Source organism: Condylura cristata, unplaced genomic scaffold (genome assembly GCF_000260355.1).
Source record: "Condylura cristata isolate star-nosed mole 26May11 unplaced genomic scaffold, ConCri1.0 scaffold00003, whole genome shotgun sequence".
NCBI classification, from domain to species: Eukaryota; Metazoa; Chordata; class Mammalia; order Eulipotyphla; family Talpidae; genus Condylura; species Condylura cristata.
The window spans coordinates 60,551,931-60,572,835 of record NW_004567104.1 but is presented as its reverse complement, the minus strand read 5'-3'; the positions used below and the strand labels follow the sequence as shown (position 1 = coordinate 60,572,835).

General features: G+C 34.5%; 1 protein-coding gene across 2 annotated transcripts in view; it reads left to right on the top strand.

Annotated features, from left to right (window-relative positions):
- The window catches only part of ROBO2 (roundabout, axon guidance receptor, homolog 2 (Drosophila)), a 1,357,399-nt gene that overhangs the window by 1,195 nt on the left and 1,335,299 nt on the right, over positions 1-20,905 (top strand). The window lies entirely within an intron of this gene.

The following is a 20,905-nucleotide window of genomic DNA, read 5'->3' as shown; positions in this document are numbered from 1 at the left end:
TTCTTTCTTTCTTTCTTTCTTTCTTTCTTTCTTTCTTTCTTTCTTTCTTTCTTTCTTTCTTTCTTTCTTTCTTTCTTTCTTTCTTTCTTTTTCCACATTTAGTTCAAGTTTTTATGTGTGCGAGGTAGGATTCCTTACGAATGATGGGCAATATTCAAAATTTATTTTGCTTAGAAGTAGTTTCCCCCCAGAGGTGCTAACTAATGGTCACAGGTGTTCTAAATGTTTTATTTTTGGGTAGAGCTTTTGGTTTTGTTTTTGATACTCATTAGCCTTATTGCATAATTTTCAGTAGAATTGGTGGACACATAATAGTTACACAGTTTGCCAGGCACTCTAATGTTAGTGAAATACACAAATTATAAAGTTAGAAAATAAATACCAGAGTCCAAATTGGAGTGTGGAATTTGAATATTTTCAAATTTACTAAATTATCTGGAAGAGTTCAATATAATTTTTTTGTGTGTAAGGAAGGTCATTGGCTTTTCCAATTGAGATGTATGTACTGACAATTTTAACAATTAAGGTGTAATTATATTAACTTTGCTGTTCTTCCTTTAATACAAGTTTGAATTTAACAGTGCTTCATGAAATTATAGTACGATAAGCCCATTTCTTTCTCATGTCTTCCATTCTAATTTTTCACAGAAGTTTAGAGGGAATAATATTAGTTCCAATTTCAGGTGACAGAGGGGTGACTTTTTCTAAATTTCTACAACTATTGTAATGTAAACTAGGAATTTAAGTCTAGATAAGTTAAGTTCAATTTCAGTTCTTGCCCCAGAAATTACACAGCTATATTTAGGTGAAAATATTATAATAGTTACATATGGAATGTGCCTTATATAAAATAACAATCCTTGTTATTTTGGTTATTTGTTAAGACTCACTTTATTGTTTTATATAAAAGTTTCTTAAATATAATTGTACAGAGTTATACTCACATGCTCTTTACTTTCAAATAACTCTTAAACCATTAAAAACTGACTTTGAGTCCCCCTAAGTTAGAGTGAATTGAAAGGCAAACTCACTATATACTAAAAACAGTCTTGGGAGTACTTTATGTCATAAACAAGATACATTTCAAAACTGTCTGTTGTGAACTTGTAACACAGCTGCAACTTGCTTTCAGATTAAATTGCCAGACTTCATGTTCAAGATTTAAGATTCCTTGAAAACATTGACAGGTAATATAGGATTTATAAGACAAAATAAAGTTAGGAACTAAAATTTTGTTTAACATGTGAACACATCCATACCATTTATTTAAGCTATTTATGTCCTGAATATTTCAGTGTCTGTTACAGACCAATGCAAATTAAGCTCATTGTACTCTGAGTGAGATAAAAAGTTAAAAATTTGATTCAGCTTTTTAATTCCTTTTTAATTCCTTTTTGTTCTTAAATGGTAATATTCTGCTATATACAACCTCTTAAATAACACATTTGAGTTTCAAAGAAAGGTTCTGATTTGGGAGGGGAGAGGTATATTTTGTATGCACAGCAGAGTTTAGTGGTATGAAAAGAGGTTGGGATATAGCTTGTACAAACACAAATTAGGAAACTTCTTAGTGTCTCATACACTTGGAGACTTTTTTCATGTTATATATATATATATATATTGGGAACTAAGTTATGGGATAGGATCTTGCATCTGATTGTAGTATTCCCATGTATTCATGGCTAAGCCATTCTTGAATGAATCCAAATAATACATTTTAATGGCTCTTGATTACCCACCCTGTTCCCCTCAAGTCCTGCTATTAAAAGGAGGACTTAGAATGATTTTTCTGGAATCTCAATCTCTTCTCAAATCCTATAAAGTAGCCTGAGTAGGGTGTGTGTGTGAAGTTCACTACCTTTTTTTTTTTTTTCTTTTTTTTGGGGGGGGGGTTTTTTTTGTTGTTGGGTTGGGACCTTTTTTGTTTTTCCCCCTTGTTTTCCCTTACTCTGTCCCCAGTCAGATTTCTAGGATCTGTTATTTTTTTTCCTCTTGATTCTTTCTTTTGTTTTTCTATATCACTCATGAAAATGAAATCATCCAATATATCTCTTTCTGTTGGGCTATGCTTTCTTAGATAAAAGTTTTCAGAAGTATGAATTGAACTTGGGTTTTACTTCCCTAAAAGTGCTATGTTCACTTATTTTGCTCATTTTAACCTGAGTCATTTATAGGGAATACTAAGGAAATGACTGAATATCTTCAGGTGCATTATGTAATGCAATTCTTAATGCCCAGTGTTGAGGCTGATGGCATATAGAGTCTTAGAGGAAATAATGTGAAAAAAAAAATGGAGAAATAAATGGACATGATTGATAACTTCAATTTTCATTGCATTGCTTCAATGTCAAGTTAATTTTGACAAAGTACATTTTTTTCATGATGTAAGAGTTATCAAGCAAAGGTAGAAGAACCTTGTTCTTAAAATAAGGTACATATAGGGAAAAAAAGCAGAAGTCTCTAAAAAATAAATTTGTGGTATATTATTCTAATTTGTTGAACCAATTTTTAGTATTATTTAATCGTAGTAAATACTATAAAAAGTTATTCTCTATAAATATGCATTTAATGAGTTATAGGTAGGGAATGAACAATCTGTTTTTCATTGAGTAAAAAACTTTATTGCAAGCTACATAAGCAGTTTAATGTAATATATCATGTATTTCTTATAATCTAAAATAATTTGCAAACAAAAGGAGATGCATATGTTGAACTTTATTTTTCTGGGAGAGCTGTCATATGAACAGGGACATTGTAAAATACCAATGATGTAGTTCAATAATTTCCAAGCTGAATAAATTTAAGTTATAACACATGTATCAACTGGCTTGATAAAATTCCCAGCTAGTCATAGAAAAATTTCATAAGTATCTTGGAATAATAAGATATGATTTAAGCCCGGGGTTGAATTTGTCTTTTGCTAGTTGTAACAGTAATAATAATGGTATAACTTCTCCTAACCTCAGTTTCTACTTCTTCATTATTTTTAAAAATGGAGTAATGTTGTTTTATATCCTTCTTAATATTTTGACAGTCCAAGTTTTCTCTGCTTAGGTGTGGCACTGTAGCTTTTCCACCATCAAAGCACTCAGAATCTCCACTATATGTCATTGTGCAACTTTAAAATGGAAAGGTTAACAGGGACTTATATGATAGCAATTCAATAAATATTTCTCTTGCTGTCTCACTATCTCTGGAGGTAGTCTGTTTATGATTACCAAGTCTTCTGTTACTTTCTTGAATTCAAGACAATCTTGAACAAAATATTCCCATTTTTCACTTGCCTTCTGATCTTATGTAATCAGCAATATCTAGAAAAGTAGAACTGTTTTTATAAGTCTTACTGTGCTAATGCATGTGAAGCAAGTTAGGCACCGTGACAACTTTTAATACTGAGAGGGAAATATTTATCCTACAGAGCAAATATTTTTCTCACCTTTGACAATTTTGTGCCATTATTCGTTCAGTAGTAAATGAGATTTTTCTACTTAGTTTTTTATTTTGGGTAGTATAACTCATGTCTGGACTTGATCCTAGTAACATAAATATAACAGAGTTGGGCAATGGTTTGTTAACAAGAGAAAAAAAATCGAGTCAGTGTTTTTTGATACTGCTTTGAAACTTTGATTCTGTCAGTGAAGTTGGCATCTCAAATTTACTTACTGTCTCAGGCTGCTGTGTGCTGTGTCAGATGTTGTGACAACTTGTATGGTCCCCAAACCTAAGGTACTTGTTAAAGAAAATGTGTTCAAACATTTTACAAACCTATCATTCCGACATCGGAAATACCACTTTTGCCAATATTATCTAGATCTATCTGTCTGTCTGTCTATCTATCTATCTATCTATCTATCTATTTATCTGTCTATCTATCTATCATGTATCTATCTAATCTCTATTTGGCATTTGTTACCTAATATTATATAAATACAGTTTTAGTGAAGAATTTCCAGATTTGTCAAGGACAGTGTGTGAAATCTTTCTGATTTCACATATATCTTGTCTATGTGTCTCTTTTTCTGATAACACATAGATCTTGTCCTTTAAGGTTGCTAACCTGTGTCTATGCCGGTGTCTCTTAATAAACCTGCCTCTTTCAAATGCAGATCTTTTCCTGCTTATGTCTATACAGGCATTACTTTTTTCCCTAATAAACCTTTAAAATGCAAAAAAAAAAACACCACAACAACTAGCTTTTCTAATATAGCATTGCTGACTCCACCTGCACGAGATTATAGAAGGGTAAAATAGAAAATTCTTATCTCTAAATAAGACACTGATTTAATCTTTGATTGAATGGTCATGATAATGATATTAATAATATAGCTTAAGGGGTAAACAAGAAACATATAATATAGTTACCAAGATAGATAGATAATATTGGCAAAAGTGGTTTTTCCGATGTGGGAATGATAGGTTTTTAAAATTTTTGAACACATTTTCTTGGCTTTTCTGCTCCTAGTGGTCTTATGTGTTCAGGGACTTGTGACTCTCCTACCATTTCCAAGGTGCCTTGCTCTTACTTCTGATCTCTCGCGATACTCACTCTTCCCTCTGTTTCTCTGTTAAGACATTACATTCAGCACTCCTGGATCAACCAGAGTAATTTTCCTAGTTCATGATCCTGGATGCAGTCACATCTACAGAGTTCCCTTGATTGTGGGAAATAATTAATGCACAGGCTTATGGTAGGATGAGAACACCTTTGTGCTTTTTCAATCTACCATAAAAGTTTTGTGTCTTGAGACCCTGAAATTAAAGTGCTAGCTTACTACCCATGGGAAAACAATGTGTCTATGGGGGGTGGAGGGGTGGGGTGGGAGGATCAATATTTTCTAGATTGATTTGAAGATTTTGATGGAAATGTTCTGACTAGCAGATGTTGATAAACCAACCACCTTGCAATTTATTACATCTAGCTTTAGTAAAATATAAGTGGAATTTAGTTGCACTTTTAGGTTTCAAACCATTAATTAAATCCATTATCTATCAAGTCTGATGACTAAGTCCCTAAGGTTTAAATTACATTAAATGGTATTCCTAATAGTTCTAATTTATGGCTCTTGTTTACAAAGTCAAATCTACATAAGAAACAGCAGAAACATTTAATCTGTTTTTAAATTTTGTAGGATATGATTTTCAAGAGAATGGAGGCTCCATAATAACTGGTGCTCCATGATAATAAATGAACAGTGTGAATATTTTTTATCATGAGCTACATATACTAACTGCAGACTTTAAAAAGCATTTTCATGATTGTCATGTTAACTTCTCAAATCTTTATGTAGCCCCAAAGAGAATATTGCAAAAGATGGATTCATCCCCAACCCCCCATACCATTTTTTTTTTTTGCCAAAGGGAACTTGAAACGCCTTGTTTAAATTAATTTAATGCAAATGAATTCTCTCTGCTTCACAAGTTTGTCCTTCATTTTTTGTTAAAGTTATGGTGTAAATGGATGTGACATACTTTACTGGTTGTTGTGCAGGGAGCATTGTCCTTCCTAAAAGCTCTGTCATTTGTCAAAAAGAAGCCATTAAGAGAAAAAATAAATTATCTTATATGATCACAATATTAATAATGACCTTAAAACTATAAATTTTATTGTCAGATCCATAGCTGTATAGTGTTAGTGCTATAGAAAAATGAAATGAAACCCTTGCTGATATATAAAGCTGTCAAAATCATCCAAAATCCATATTTTACTGCCATTATTTAAAAGATAATGTGTGTAGAATGAAGTTGTGTTAGTATTATCTTACTTTTCCAGAAACATTCAAGTACTCTAAGTTTTTATGTAGTTTTTAATGTCAAAGAAGAATATAAATGTTTTGAGGCTAAAAATATAGTGGCTTGTGCTACAGGAAATTAAGATGACTGTTAATATTTACTTATTTTTTGATGAGGGGCTTATACCACTTCATACATAAATGCAAAATCATTTAGTTAGGAAAAGTGGGATTAGATTCAGGATCTCTGTTGAGGGTTAAGTAGTAATGAGGACAGTAATGTACAAGTACCTTTTTAACATCAATGTTTCAAGACATTGTGCTATAAATGGTCTTTTTCTGTTACTGCTGAAGCATCTTCTCCAGCCAGGCTATTTATCAGAGCAATAACTTCAACTGGTAGTTCAATAACCATAAGTAAAAGGATGGCGTGATTGGCTGCCTGTACATATGGCCCTCTTCAGTAGACCAACTGTTAATTTTGTCCACCCACATTACTGAGGACATATGGCATTATATTAGCTGTGGAAGCAAGTGTGTGTGGACTTGTCTCAGTGTGGGTATAAGATTTCTAGTTTCCTCCCTTTTGTTTGTCATGAACCAACTGTTTCTGGGTGGAAAATTTATAATCCTTAACATGAGATTTGAAGATTGTAAATGATGTTATTAGTTGAGAAGAAAATATTGTAAATTATTTTCTTTCTTGATCTTGAAATTGAGTGGGTATTATTAGGAAATTTTTTGGAGAAATTGATGGCTTATTTATGGATAAAACTTTTACAATGAAAAGTTAACTTACTCAAAACAGTATCAGAGGCTTCAGTAAAGCTGATGTTGAATTAAATTATTGTAGGATAATCAACTATGGACTTTAATAGTGAGTCTGTTGACTTTAGTAGTAGCTACATAGAAAGTATAATGAGAGATGACAAGATTGGCTGGAATGAAGTCATTTTTTTCCCCAATGTAATTTACTTCATAGTTTAGATTCTTTTTTTTTTTTCTGTATGTGAATATTCTGAGGCATTTTTTTAAAAATATTTATTTATTCGTACAGAACTGGGGTACAGGCCAGAGATAAGGAGGGTGAGAGGATTCACCAGAGACAGAGCGGGAAGCAGGACAGGCAGATCGACGAAGTACACTGCTGAGGGGAGCAGTGAGCGGGTCAGGAGAGGTCTGCCTCGCCCTGTGGTCGCCTCCGGGGCAGGCGGGAAGGCGGGAATCGAACTCATGCGGAAGTGGCTTTAGTTTCTTAGTGCAGTGCTTTAACCCGCTGCGCCACCAGGGAGGGCCCACTGAAGCATTTTAATACCTGTAACAAGTATGTACTTTTCTGTGGAGATTCTACATCTCTTACATATAGGGGCGTTTGAACTATAGTCTGCTTGTAGGTGAGGCTGGGAGCATATTTGTATAGGACTTGATGTTGATAATAGACATTAGTTAACGAAAAAGAATGTGTGGTACTGCTGAGAATTAAGGAGAGACTAATGGGTTTTTGAGGCAGGTTTAAAAAAATAATTTTAACTGAGCGAATAATGAGGTACCCTCATTATGTACCAACATAGTGCCCCCAGCACCAAGTCACCCATATTTCATTACCATAGATCATTGTGCTTCCTTTCATCTTTGTTCTTACCTCTCCCCCCAATCCTCACCACCTTGGTGCTTCAGTTCTATAGTCATCTACCAAGGGTTAGTTTTTATACATGTCTTTATCTGACTATTAATAGTCCACATATTAGTAACACCATGAAACATTTGGCTCTTCCTTCTCACTTATTTCACTGAGACTGTCCTTTCTAGCTCCTTCCATTTTGAAATAAATGGCATGAGTTTATGTTTCATGCTCACGGAGTAGTATTCCATTGTGTATAGATACTACATTGTCTTGATCTACTCATTGTTTCTGCAGCACTTAGGTTGTTTCCATAGTTTAACTATAGTAAATAGTGCTGGAATAAACATGGGGATGCAAGTTTCTTTTCCAATTAGTGCTTTTGAATTTTTTCCTAGATGCCTAGAATTATAACTATTGGGTCAAATGGGAGATCATTTTCAATGTTTGAGACAACTACATTCCATATTCCTTTCCATAAGTACTGGCCCAGTCACCAGGCAACATTGGTTGCCACGACTGACAAATTATGTAATCAGAATTTGTTGTAGATTTGCTTTGTAATCACACTGTGATTTCATGCATTACACTCATGAATCTGGAAATGATTCACTTGTGTTTGCATAATATTAGTTAAATAAAATCAAGATAGATAACATTAACAAAAGCAGTATTTTCGGATGTCGAGTGATAGAATTTCAAATGCTTTTGAATATCATTGTTCTAGAGTCTTTTTTTCAGTCTGTATTATGGCACATCATTAATCACCATGAAGCTTATATGTGAAATATTTGACAATATAGGTATCAAAAGTCTGTGATAATGGTGATTGATACATCATTATTGTTATTCAATAACCTTGAGAATTTTGTTTTTTATCCTTTTCAGCTTGCTATGCTACTGAGTGAAAGCTGGATTTTTTTTATCTATTTATCTGGAGTTCAGTGAATTATTTTAGTCACTAAACTTAGATAGGATGAAGTATCAAATTAAATTATTAGATGAGGTGACAAATTATAAATACATCATACATATGTGGCAGCTTAGATGAAAGCAAATACAAATGAAGCAAATTAGTTTGCTATATAAATATGTAATATTAATATAACTAATAGTGAAATCAAACTGATAATTGCACTCAGATTTTGTTATATCTTTTCATATGTGTAGATGTGTTTTTGCAATTGACTTTTCTTTGTCAATTGCATATTTCCATATACCACACTAAATCAACCTTAGAGATTTTTAGTTAGAGTAAATTTCTTTAAAGGGGCTATTTAAACTATGCATGCAAGTTATGTCAGAATAGTCACAAAGTGATAATACAATTGCCACAAGAAAGAATATAAAGGGGAGATAATGGTTAAAACACTTCTAAATGATAAATTATTTAAATCACTTTTAGATTTTACTAACAAAATTAATAAAGGTGAAGTTATTATGTAATTCAGTTGTATATGTATGTACACACATATATGTATTATACATACAAAACAGATGGCAAGCAATGAGCCTCTGTAACGGATGTGAATGCATGTGTTATCCTTGATAGATAAAAGTCAGGTAAATTACAGTATGGTAGTAGCACTGCAATGGGAAAGCAGATTATCTATAAATCTAATCATCAAACAGATGTTTCTGAGCATCAATTCAGGCCTAACACAATTTTAAGTAGTAGCAATATAGCCTTGCAACAAATTTTGTTCTGCCTTCAAGGCAAATGTGTTAAAAAAAAAATAGGTCAAATTGAAACATTGTTTCAAATCAGAAATTGAAGTTCTTTGTAATTCAAATGTCATTTAAGCCATTTTATGTTACTTATAATCTTAAACCACAAGAAAGCCCCTTTTTAATCCATTCCTTGGGAGGGTTATTTTGTGGTGAAGTAAGGTTGGCTGTTATCTGTAATTTATATAATTTCACATTATATTACGTAAAAGTTCAAAAAAACTTGAAATATGACACATGGTTAGTCATCTTTTAAAATCAAGGGAAAATGAGAAAGGACTTGTGAAGTGGTATTCAAGAAATTGACTAGCAGATCCAATTTGGAAAAATGTATAATGTGCCAGTCATAACACTTAATTCAAGAATAGTTATCAAGTAAATTTCAAGATACAAAGAAAGTGTATAAATAAGTATCATTGGTATTAAGATAAAAATAGCATTCCTTACAACTCCAACCAGAAAAGGAGCATAAGGAAAATATCAGTAGATTTGTTAACATAGAAAACTTATATTTCAAAATATAGCATGAGATGGTATGAAAAGCAAATGTCAATAGGCAAAATTATTTGCTATTCATTTGACATATTTGACATTTTAATAGTTTCAACAAATCAATAAGAAAAGATTAGTAGTCTAATTTCAAAAAAGGATCAAGGACATTGGCAGGCAATATTAATAACTTCATATGAACACTAAATGTATTAGACTATTCATAAACAAATTGCAAAATACAATCAAGAAAATCACTTATCTTGAGATATTCCTAACATTTAAACAAAAATGCACTAGAAATTTATCCATTGTATAAACCTATTCACGACTACAACTATTTGCAGGTTCATATTTGTAGCTTATTTTCTAGAACTCTTAAATTTATGCAAATTGAAAAGTATACTTAAGACTCAGAGCAAATATTTCACTATTGAAATGATCTTTGAAATAGAAATTCATTACTTTAAATAATGATACAAATGAAATAATTTTCTCTGATTTTTATAGGGCAGAGCTCAAGATGCCTTATTAAAAATGTTAAATTAACAGAGATGTACTTAATTTTTTTTTTTTTGTAGTTTCTACTCTTAGGCTAACAGGGGATTTTTTTGTTGTTGTTGTTGTTGTTTTTAACAAAGCTTTCTGATGTACCTTTTTTATTAGAAAGTGCTTTTATTTCCTTAAGTGTTTTGTTGCCTGAGCTTGATGAGTATCCGGCAGTGGAATTTAGTGGAACAGATGCTTATTGTGATATATGAGATGAACTTGCTTCCCCAAGCATACATAGGCATGAAATGCATCTGGCTTCTCTACATAAAAGTCAATTATGTTCCCAAATGTGTTTCTTCGCATTACCCATGCTTTTAGGGCAGGCATTTTGCTAATTCCCTCAAACTGGGGATTTGCTTAATTAAAAAGTTAAGTTAGACTTGAGGTTGGAAGACACTTTATTCCAAGATTAAGACAGAACCTGAGTAGGTAATGTTACTCCTCTGCAAGATGCTGGTACTTCAAAGAAAACAACTTATGTGAGGGGAAAATTTTGTACATGAAACAGCAGAAAGTCATAAGGCTCAGCATAATCAAGTCTGTAGCTTATGTATACTTACATAAAATCAAGTTCACAGGAGGAAAACAAGAGAAGACCAAGGAAAAGAGACTAATGGAGGTGAACTTTAAACACCAGGACTTATTTCAGCAGTTATGAGAGGTAAGGAAGGTGTTTACTAAGCATGCAGAAAGGGCATTCTGACTCCTGAGGAGAATTTAGTTGATGTGCATATTGGTGGTACATAGTGCAAACAGAAATAAGTCCGCTTGAGACACAACAACTCTGTTTTCTTTTGTATTGTCCAAGCAGTCTTGATTATGTTTTATTTGAAGTCCATTTACTTGGGTGTGGTGATTTAATATCAAGGATGAGGTATTTTCCAGAATACTCCAAAACCCAATCAATAATCGCCTAACTAAAACCCTTTAAAATAGTTTATAATATGCCAAAATTATTGTTTTCCAGTTGCTCATATGAAAGGTGGAAAGTAGCTTTATAAAGATAACCATGTCCTAATCCCCAGAAACTGTAAGTATGTTTGGGTACACAGAAAGAGGAAGTTAAGGTTGTAAGTAGAATTAAGGATGCTTATCAGCTATCCTTTAAATAGAGAGATTGTCCTGAACTATCTGTGTAGACCTAGTGGAATTACAAGGGGCCTTATGTGGAGTCTAAAATATAGTAGGAGTTGTGTGGGGTTGCTGAAGCAGAAATTTGAATTTTGACTTGTAGATGATGCAAGGACAAAGTGAAGGAATATACTGAACAGCTAGCACTGTTTTCCCCTAGAATCTCTAGAAGGAGCATAGCCCTGAAGGTTATGTCCTCGTTGTGAAAGATGATGTTTACAAACACCATGTGGATTAAAACAGAGGAAAAGAAAGTCATTAAAATGTTCATCAATTATATGGAATGTGGGTGAGGAATGAAGAGTGTGTTAGATAGCTCTACACTCTCTCTGGAACTGGAAAGTCAATAAATTTAGTTTGAGAAAAGGATCACTTGGAACAACACACTCAACTAGTGCTGGAGCATTGAAAGCCAGCGCACTGGTCAGGAGAATATCCACACTGATGAACTGATGATTCAGTTTTACTACCCGTCACTCTATTAATCCATAAGTAGTGGAATTATTATTACTACATAAGTACTTAGTAAACTACTTCTGTTTAGGATATAATGTCAATTAATGTAGACATAGTTTACTAATGGAAACATGGTAAGTGCGATGACACTGATACATAAGCAGCTGGTGAGGAGTGATGTTGAAAAAATGGCAGTCTGACAGTTTTCCACAGCAACTGGATTAAAACCAAACAACATTTTGAAAAGTTGAATTCACATGCAATCTCTAACTTGGTCATGGTCAAAAGACAGAATTAGTCTTATTGTCCTAAACCTCAAAGAAGAATGAATGTTCTTTTTGATGAAAATTTTTGATTGGAGGGTGTGCACCTTTGGGTTGATTTTCCTTTCTTTTGTAAACTATTCACAAGAAATAAATCAGACAAATATGTTGATCAGTAAGTCTTTGAGGAGTAGAGTGTTTACTCAGAAGTTAGGGATGCTGCTAACCAAGGAATGACATTCTTCAAACTTCCCTGTAATAATAAAAGTATCTGGTAGAATTTATAACAGAACTTTATAACAAGTGGTATCTTCCACAAGTTTTGGAAGTTTTCTCTCTCTTTTTTTTTTAAAAGATTTACAGAACTGGGGTACAGGCCAGAGGCTCAGGGGCGGCAAGAGGCTTCACCAGAGACAGAGCGGGGAGCAGAACAGGCAGATCAATGAAGTACACTGCTGAGGGGAGCAGCGGACGGGTCAGGAGAGGTCTGCCACACCATGTGGTCACCTCCGGGGCAGGCTGGAATTTAACTCATGCAGAAGCGGCTTTAGATTCTCAGTGCTGTGCATTAACCCACTGCGCCACCAGGGAGGGCCTTCTCTTTTTTTAATGATGTATTTTTATTTATACACACAACAACTAGGGTGTGTTGCAGGGAGTGAAAGTGAGAGTATTCACCAGAGACAGAGCGGGGAGCAGAACAGGCAGATCTGCTGAAATATACTGCTGAGGGGAGCAGCAGGTGAGGCACGAGAGGTCTGCTGCGCCATGTGTGTCACCTCTCTGGCCAGGATCAAACTCATGCTGCAGTGGCTGCAGCTAGCTTGATTGCACTGCTCCACCAGGAACCCCAGTTTTCTTTTTCTTCTGATTAATGCCATCAGATTTATAGCCTGCATTATTTTTTAGTAACTTTATTCCCTCTGTAGTTTCTAAAAAAATCTTTAACTTCTTTAACATAGAAGATAAAAGGCATATCAAGATTGGTTTCGTTACACATGGAGAACAGAGAAAAAACACAAAGGGTCAGACAAAACTAAACCAATAATAAATCCTAGAAATAGCTGTGGAATTGAGACTACCAGAGTAGGAGGGGAAGGTATGAAGAGAGTAACATGTGGTGGGATCCTAGAACTCTCTGGGTACCTTGGCAGTGGGTGTGGGTTGGTAATTTGCCTCTGAACAGGTGTGATCCTATGCCTCTGAATCATACATGATGCTGCAAACCAATGTTACCTCAACAACAAAACATTTCCCAAGTCTCCTTTGTTTAAAATTCAATGTAATTGTTTGAAATAAGTTTCATCTCCAGCACCTTACTAAAGCTGTATCTTCTAAGTTTGGCCCATTTAAAATTCCTTAAAGTGTTTGTAAGAAACAGTACATTTCACAGTTCATGGCATATGATCACTCTGATTAAATCTTGGCAGCAAAGTGAATTTGGTAAAAATAACACTGATAAATCTCAGGTTTTGATTTGAAATGCTTCCATCAAATATTTTCAGCAAAAAATTAAGGTCACTAGTTTAATTGACACACTTCACACTGATACTTGAGGGGCATAAAATAAAGGTGAATTTGAACCTACCAGAGATCATACACTGCTTTTTATAGTCATGATTTCTGTGCATCTGTAGGAAAATGATTATTTTGAGATCCCCAGGGTGCTGACCAGAATGCAGTCATTATCCATTACCACTTAAATTGAGAATTTGTCCCTGTTTTTTTTTTTTTTTTATGTGGATAAGCCCTTTCATATAGGAGTCTCACTTTTTTTTTTTTTTTTTAAAGAATTTATTTATTTGTTCATACAGAACTGGGGTACAGGCCAGAGGCTCAGGGGCGGCGAGAGGCTTCACCAGAGACAGAGTGGGGAGCAGAACAGGCAGATCTACGAAGTACACTGCTGAGGGGAGCAGCGGACGGGTCAGGAGAGGTCTGCCACGCCATGTGGTCACCTCCGGGGCAGGCGGGAATCGAACTCATGAGGAAGCGGCTTTAGATTCTCAGTGCTGTGCTTTAACCCGCTGCGCCACCAGGGAGGGCCAGGAGTCTCACTTTTAAGTGTGAGTAATAGTTCAGGGCATTGAAGGTAGCTAAAATACAGGAATGAAAAGCATTACCATACTGTCTTTACATCAAAGTCCTCTAACAAGTTTATGACTCTATGAAACTGCTTTTATATAGCTTACATGTTCAAATAATAAAGAACACAATTTATTTAGCTATACAGTTCAAGCCGGATTGGAAGAGAGTTCATTTTTATTCACATGTATTTGTAGAAAGAGAAGCCCGGTATCTTTTGGCATAGTGAAGTTTAGAAAAAGTGTATAATTAAATTCACATAAATGTAACCTGTGGGAAGAAGCTAGTCCCTTCAATTTGCCACTAAAGAAATATAATTTTAGAAAGGGTAAATAGCTAACTCAAAGTCATTTTCTCAGTTATTAACTGAATCAACCAGTGTCAGGTTTAATAACCTTAGACTCACTGTAATATCTCTGCCCCATAGCTTCATGGGTAATTGCAGTCTGCCCTACAGCATCATGGGTAACCACAGTTAGCCCAATAGCATCATGTGTAACCATAATCAGCTCTGTAAACCAGTCTTCCACATAGCATCATGGATAATCACAATCTGCCACATAGAGTCATGGGTAATCACATTATCAGGCAACACAATGTATAATGTATACAGAATACAGAACACAAATGTTTTTTCCTATTCTCTTTTCCAAAATGTGAAAGGTGAAAAATGTCTTATGGAATTTACCAAAAGCCATGACAGCCACCTGTGAGAGATTGATTCATAAATGTCCAGACAATGGAAGCTCAGAATCATGGAAAGAAAATGACATTCTATATTTATCAAGCAAATTCTCATTTTTCCAATCAGTGTAACTTGCCTTGAATTAAAATGTTATATATTTGTCTTGCTTGCCGTCTGTACTTAGAAGATGGTGCAGTGGATGAAGATCTACAGCAAATGTCAGCCCACACAGCTTCATACTTTTTTTCTTTTCCTAATATCATGTTTTTCCTTCTAAGTTATCTCAGTCTAGGAGAAAACAGCAATTCAAAGTGCAAGCTATTTTTATAGAAAGTGAGTATGCACCTATCCAGCAGTACAGATGCTATGTCTACCTATTTCCCCTAAATAGATCATTCTTTAACAAGTATTTCATCTTAATGAAATTTTTGAGTCAGTGAACTCTGGTGCAGACACTGCATCTTGGCCGAGCAATCAAGAGTTGAACCTCACAGGTAGGTTAATTCTACTTGCCTTAGCAGACTGCCAGCTTTGACTTTTTGACACCTTGCAAGAGGTACAAGAATGACTCAGCAGAGGCAGTTTCAAAAGTTGAGCTTTCTCCTTTCTTCTTGTACTTAGGCTGCTTTTATAAAATCACATGTTCTGATTCCTTGAAATCTCCATGCTTGAAGTTTACAGGATGATTTATTTACTTTGAATGCAATGTCAGAAATGAGAACTGCAGATGGATAGAAGCGTGCACTTAAGTTGAATAAGATGACCTGACTTTCAGATTTTTTTTTTTAAGATTATTTATTCTGGGGTACAGGCCAGAAATGCAGAGGATGAGAGGATTCACCAGGAACAGAGTGGGAGCAGAACAGGCAGATGGAGGAAGTACACTGCTGAGGAGAGGTCTGCTGTGCCATGTGGATCTCCTCCAGGGCAGGTGGGGATCGAATTCATGCGGAAGTGGTTTCAGCTTCCTAGTTCAGTGCTTTAACCCGCTGCGCCACCAGGGAGGGCCTGACTTTCAGATTTTATTTTTCATTGCTATGGCTGGGTCTGGGAATGCTCAGAAATTTTTTCATGTAGATTGATATTATCAGTAATTGCTTCTTTAAGCCATTTTGACTTAAGAACAATCTCAGCTAGCAGGGAAACCTGTATTAGCTATGCTCTTTTTGATCTGTTGGCATTAATAGTTTCTGATCACTCATGTTATTAAGACTTCATAAGTTAAATTTCATTATTTTCATTGACTTCAATATCCACATGAACGGGTCACCAAAGTCCCTAGCTCACTCAGTTTCTTGACAATCTTTTTTTCTTTTTTTAACCTCTGGTTTAGTTAACTCTCTAACTCTCTCATGATAAATTGTGATTTTTGTTTTTGTTTTTTTTTGTATGCCAGTAAGTGTACCACTAAGATCCTGATAACATGTATTCCACCTTCTGTACATCATGCCCTTTCTAGCTCATGAACCCAGGTATCCTCACTCCTACAAGCCTTTGTCTTCACTCACTCTGACAATAGACCACAGTCTTTGCCACTCCTGTAAAAACTTATGAGTACCCTCCCGTATTCAATTTTCACATTTTTCACTTGAGAGGCTATGTTGTAATTTTTCTTTTACACTCCCTTTTGTATATTCATTTCCCCACCACTAATAGAGTGATTTATTTGTTTTGATTCTTCTACCCAATGTTTAAATATTGATATTTCTTTGGGTCTATTCTAATCGCACTTCTCCCTCTAGACATTCTTTCCTTAAGTGCTAAACACCATTCATTTCTATACTAAAGAGCTAATGAATTCCAGTTTTGGAGTCAGGCCTAGGCTATTTCTCTGAATTTGTTCCTCACATGACAGCAGTACATGGTTACTTAAGAGTCAAGGCAAATAACACCACCAGCCACTTAGATAAATAAACCAGAAACTTAAGAAACTTTCTGTGTCTTCCCTCTTTATTTTCAACATCTCAAACCCAACATTAATTTTAAAATGTTTGATTAAAATATATCTAAAATTTCCCAGTCTAATTAGACCTAGATCTTGATTACTTGCATTATTAATGTTAGCCTTTTCACTAATCTACTTAAGTTTTTTCTTAACCTCTATACCCTATTAATCTCATAGAAACTAGTATTGTCTCTCAAAATGTCTGTCAGTTCCCATCTCTTTTTAGGTTTTCATTGTAATTGGAATAAATACCACCTAGATTGCTATTGCCAAAATAATCTTCCTTCAGTCTTTCTGCTACACTCCAGAAAACTTCATAGCTTTAATTCCTTACACATTCCAAGATCATCCTCATATCACATCCCTGAAAAGACATCCTGGCTTTTCTTCCTAAAAGATCATTTCCCCATTCTATGCAGAGTTAATGCTCTCTATTCTCAGGTCCTAGTTTAAATATTATCACTGGAAAGGAGTGGGGGTAAAGTCACCACTGTGTGATATCCTCTACTCTCTTGTGTACTTATTTCTTTGCATTTGTATGTGAATGCATTTTGTAATGAGCTCTTACCTTTGTTTTGTCTTAATAACTGATTTTTCTCTATAATTCAAAACCTAAGCGTGCAGAGATCTAAGATTTCATATTTGTCACTTAGTAACTTGTACAGTAATTGCTACATGTTCATTGAATGGACTAATCAAATTTTAGACCACTAGAACCAGTGGAGTACATAACTTATTTACTCCTGTAGTTTCTAAGTCTGCTCACCCTCCCTTAACAAAAGAAATCTGGGTTTTTGAATCCTTTCTTGGGCTAGCTCATCTTTAAATCCACTTAAGACGTTATCAGGATGTGGCAGGAATGTTTTTATGTTACTTCAAAAATTTCATGGTGCTTAAGAAGCTATATCTGTTGGGCTCCCTGGAGATATATTAACCCCTATGACTCTCTTGGGCTGTCAAACATTAGAGTGATTAATGCTAACCTTCCCGGTTTAGGTGTCTTGGTCATGTTAATTTAAAATTAGACACAGATGACTTTTAACTATTTAAAATAGTATTTCACTGGAAAGTCAGTCAATCTAGAACTTTCTTTCATTAAGTATAAATTTCTATGATGTATGTTAACCTAATTTTTTTTTAGTATGCTGGTATAAATAAGTTAATCCTGTCTTCTTTACACTATATACATACATACATACATACACATATATATATATGTGTGTGTATGCATATATGTATCAGATACGTATATATGTATCACATACTTACATACATATTACATTCACATTTTTGCAATGCATATTCCAAGACTTCATATCCAAAGGTTATGATTCAGAATGTCCACAGTGATACCTAAGATATCTGGAGTGCTAGATATTTGAAGCACTGGTAAACACATTTTTGAACAAGATTGCATTTGTTATATTTCACGATGGGTGATTTTTATTATATTACTTGGCAGTTGATTTATCAGTTCATCTGGATTAATGGCATTTTAGAATTTTAATGCTTTATAGCCTTCAGGAATTTGAGATTTTTTTAATCAGCGAGTGAATCTTAAAAAGATAAATTTGTCCAAGTTTTCTATTACTGTGTGTGTTGCCTATTCTACGCAAGGTGACTTACAGTAATGTTTTCAGCCTCTAAGTTTTATGTTGTTGATAAAACAAATAAATACATTCTTCTATTTATTGTTCTGTCCTTGATAATTTATATATGCTGCAATATTAATTTGATATTATTATTTGATATTACTATTACATGCCAGTATAGGTTGGGCTGACATAGATCCTACCTATGAGAATTTGCTAATGTCAGAAGGACCCCTTTTAAAAATAACTTCATGGGAACCAGTCCAAGGATAATGTTAAAGCAAAGCTCCAATATATATCTTAATCTCAGTTATTAGTGAATGTGAGGCATGTGATGTCTTCTAATGAAAATTTCCCATTGAAAAAAATCAATGTTAATAACTGGAAACTCAAGAGCTGTAATGGGTTATGCTATGTTTTTCTGGCTGAAATTGTGTTCCTATAATATGCTGAGAAGAGCATTTGATGACCTGTGAGGTATGGTCACTTCCTGATTTCATTTGATACTTCGACCTTAGTTTTAAAAGAATGATCAGAGAGGTTACTTTATAATGGAGAAGTTGAGTCAGAGGTCTGTCCACCTGGAGGCCTATTGGCATAGTCCAGCTCTCACTGGAGAAGCCCTTCACTATGAGGCCTATGGCCAAGAGAGGAAACTTTGTTCCGGAGAAGCATTTTTCTTAAAAGGTTTCTGTAAAATCTCATACTAGAAGCTGAGTAGACAAACTGTCTTTAGATCAGAGTAGAATAGTTTTACTTCACCTAGATGTAGAAGTAGTTTTTCCTTAGGCTTTATGCATACATACAATCTAAGCTGGCTGGTGGGTCTTCTGGCTGGCAAAGAAAGTACCTAGACTATCCACATGAAAAGTGAAATAGTAGAGGAAGGATGGCTTTGGAAGGCATCTGTAGACAATAACCCAGAGATGGCTTGTAAAGCTTCTACTGGCAGAGTGGTAGTTTTCTCAGGCAGGACCATTAATGCAGGACTGTTCTTCCTAGTTCAAACCTCTAGATGTGATGCATCACTCACAACTGGTGGCATCAGTATAGACAAGCAACATCCTGAGATGGACAGTAGAACTCCATGACACTGGCTCATCTGAATCATTTTGTATTATACTGAATCACTTTGTATTATATATAATAAGGTGTAATATGCAATCTACCCTTAAGACCCATTTTCTTCTCTTCAGTAACCTTCATTATTAAAAGAATGGGATGGTCACTTTTGAATCAAGGTGTATTTAGATGGTCATTATCAATCTAAAATACCAGCTCTACTTCTCTGCTTACTTAATGTTAATATATTTGGGCAGAAAACACAAAGAAACCAACTAGCCATGTTTTAGGACCTATTCTAGATCTTAAAGAGTAACAGTACATAAAAAAAGGTAGATATTTCTTAACTACTTTTGTATTTTCAAATACATACAAAGAGAAGTCCAAAAAGACAGTTAGAGAAGTTCATGATATATCTTTATTTAAATGTTGCTTTATTTTCTGGTTCATTTAGTATAATTATTTCTGGTCAATTTGTTTCTTTCATAAATATATAGCAAAATGATTGATTTTTACTTAGGTGTACATAGTTGTTGAATAAAATGAAAGTTTCACAGAAAGTTGTGATTTTTAATATTTACAGAATGTCAGAAATAGCAATATAGATAATATATCATAACTTGGCATTTATGAAATATTAATTTTCCATAAACATCAACTTGGAGAGGAAGTTTACATTTCCTTTTTCTTATAATAGCAATTTGAAAGCCATCTGTTCCTTCACATTTTATTAAAATATGTAATGGAACTGATACTTTATGTGCAAGAACTCGTTAAAAATGTTTTAAAATTATTGCCTCTACTTTCTATAGGGTACTTTATAAATTCCATTTAATTTTGTTAGAAGCTTAACAGAAATTAAGGAAGTAGGAAATAAATTTGCAAAAGTGAACCACCAGAACACAAAACTTGAAGTATGAAATTTGAAATTGTTGGTACTAGGCAAAAATGCATATAAAACAAGGAGAAGGAGACCAAGTTCTATCCACTAGTGGCTATAAGAGATTGTAGACATAGAGGACATACTTTTATCGGTACTTTAAAAGGGCTTATCTTTGACACTCCCTGTCTTCTGTTTCTTAAAATCAACCAGACATGACGTATTCTTCAGTATAAACTTATTAGTAATGATGATGAGAGCTGTGAGTTTGAGCTTAGACCTGGCTACCCCCTCATTCTCTGGAAAGGGCTGATTAACTTTTTAGGGCTTAACTTCAATGTTTTGATTGCCTTAATTTGAAGATATAACTTGAAATAAATCTGTGAGGCCTTTTTTTCATGAGTTACCTTTTCCTCTTTTTTACTTTCCTTTTTGGAATGATTTCTGGACTATATTTGGGAGATCTGTGGTTTAATTTCTGTTTTGTGATAAATTGTTCAGACAGGGGCCCTCCCTGGTGGCAGAGTGGGTTAAAGCACTGCAATAAGAAGCTTAAGCCACTTCTGCATGAGTTCGATCCCCGCCTGCCCGGGAGGTGACCATATGGCGTGGCAGATCTCTCCTGACCCGCCCGCTGCTCCCCTCAGCAGTGTACTTCGTCGATCTGCCTGTTCTGCTCCCCACTCT